Below are 2439 nucleotides of genomic sequence, written 5' to 3'. Positions count from 1 at the left end.
CCAGCGGGTACGTTGCATCTCTGCTCCGGTCCCAGCGGGTACGTTGCATCTCTGCTCCGGTCCCAGCGGGTACGTTGCATCTCTGCTTCGGTCCCAGCGGGTACGTTGCATCTCTGCTTCGGTCCCAGCGGGTACGTTGCATCTCTGCTTCGGTCCCAGCGGGTACGTTGCATCTCTGCTTCGGTCCCAGCGGGTACGTTGCATCTCTGCTTCGGTCCCAGCGGGTACGTTGCATCTCTGCTTCGGTCCCAGCGGGTACGTTGCATCTCTGCTTCGGTCCCAGCGGGTACGTTGCATCTCTGCTTCGGTCCCAGTGGATGCATTGAGCCTAATAAAGGATTTGAGAATATTCACTCAAAATATTGTGCAACCTATTCCCTTCAATTATCCAATCGTGAAGAGCAAATTCCTGTTCATTTTAAGTACCCGACCATGTGTGGCTGTAATAATTAAATTTTGCTTTTAACATAATTGGATCATTTGAAATGCATAGTCACGCAATTTGAGTGAAGATTCTGAACTCCTTCAGTAAATCAGCTCGGGGGGCATCTTGATCTGTGATTTTTCTCTTTTAGTGATTTCATGCAAAGTGACCCTGTGCATAGCTTTCACTTTCCTGCACGCTGAAAGCTCTCTCCCCCCCCCCCATTTATGAAGGCATCTGACAGAGGGGAAGTGATGTGTGGTGAATTTCCATGAATGTTCATCACGCTGAAAGCGCTGTCACAGAGGCCTGTCAGGAAAGGGTAGGGGACCTGGTTGTGTAACAGAGGGGAAATGCCTATGAATGAAACAATCTCTAATATTAGTCTGGAGTGTTGCTGGATGGCGGCGTGACGCGTTTCACCATGACTCCAATGAAAGTTATTTCAAACATAATGTAAAGCGACACGTCCACCAATAAACTAATACTGTCCAGGAAACTCAACAAATGTGCTAAAGTCCGTTCCTGTCTTGTCTCTTGTAAACTAAATTTTAACATGCAGCCCCCCTGTAATTCCTACTTGTATGGGGGTGATGTGTTCATTCTGTGCTCTTGAAGAGCTTCTGGCACAGCTTCTTTCCAATACTTCTGTGTATATCCCCTACCAGGTTCCCCCCCCAACCTCCCCCCGCACACCGCATGTGTCTTGTAGCGATGTTCCATATTTCATGGCGGGGTACAAACTATGCGATGCGCTCAGAAGGGTCGAAGATCAGTGGTGCCCAAAGCCTCTGCATGAGAGATAGAATGCATACCACCAGACTGGTAACTTATTCAGCTCCTCCTTTTACACTGGGCTGCTGGGTACAACTCTGCTGCCTCTGGGATGAGGTGGGGTCCCGAGCGGGCCATTCGAGCAGTGTATGGCCAGCTATAGGGCTGTTGGCCCTTTCCCTGCCCCCATATGATGTGCTGGTGCCTGAGCAACCAATGTGTGCCCTGCAGAGGTTCTCTATATAGAGGTGATTTTTTTAGGTTTTGTTTTTTTGGGGGGTTTTAGGTTGTGTTTTTATTAATATACAGATGAAAAGCATTGCTGCTGCTGTAATCCAGTACCATCAAATTTCAAGGGATTATTATTAATATTATTATACAGGATTTCTAGCACCAGCAGTTTGCACAGCGCTTTACAATACAAGGAAGACATTACAGTAACCATACAATTCAAGACAATATGGTTGGGAAGGTCCAGCCATGAGAGCTTACAATCTAACGGGTAACCCATCTGCCAATATAGATCTCCTCCATTCCTGTGCTGCTGCATTCCTATTCTAGTTACTGGACTGCAAAGTATGGTTTTGCCTTCTAGAAGCAGATGTGAGCGCACTTTGTCTGGTTTTCTGCAATCATCACCTAATAGTAAATAAATGTAAATCGCCTTTTTGCTATTTTTTTCACTTTTGCCTTGTGCCTTCAGCAGCCCAGTACAGAGGAGGATGTGATCATGTGACTTGTCACGCTGCTGCCGAGTGATGGGATGAAGAGCAGCATTCAGTAACCCGTGACCTTTGCCTGGATTAACTCTTTCCTTAGACTGCTTTTTTGGGGTGCTATTTGTCAATCCTCCAATTTTGCATTATAAACTGTATGCATAAGCACCCCAGGAGCAAAGCCATGCCACCCGACACACCTGTTCATCAACCACCCCACTTCTTAAAGTGGACCTCTCAGTAACTTTTTAAAGAACAACTCCCAGGTAAACAAAATGCTTATCCTTGCAGTGGGGCTACCCCTGCACTGCAAGGGTTAAGTACACATTTTGTCTAGGGGCTTAAAGCTGTATTACGTTCCTGATCCTCAGTCGTAGTCCGTCCCGGCTCCCTCAGGCCTGCTAGTCCGGCTCCCACAGCCTCTTTTTTTTCCCCTGGGCTCTGGTGGTCTAAGGACTGCTGATGTCATCACATCTTGGGCAGGTGCATTGACCTGCATTGGATGTCAGGATGCCAAGGAAGACT

General features: G+C 47.4%; 1 protein-coding gene across 1 annotated transcript in view; it reads left to right on the top strand.

Annotated features, from left to right (window-relative positions):
* FERMT2 (fermitin family member 2) overlaps nucleotides 1–2439 on the top strand; it is a gene marked incomplete at its 3' end in the record, with an annotated part of 84974 nt that overhangs the window by 15670 nt on the left and 66865 nt on the right. The window lies entirely within an intron of this gene.

This window comes from Nanorana parkeri, unplaced genomic scaffold, assembly GCF_000935625.1.
Source record: "Nanorana parkeri isolate BGI_ZX_2015 unplaced genomic scaffold, ASM93562v1 scaffold339, whole genome shotgun sequence".
NCBI lineage: Eukaryota > Metazoa > Chordata > Amphibia > Anura > Dicroglossidae > Nanorana > Nanorana parkeri.
The sequence above is the reverse complement of the archived record's forward strand: the minus strand, read 5'-3'. Positions and strand labels throughout refer to the sequence as shown.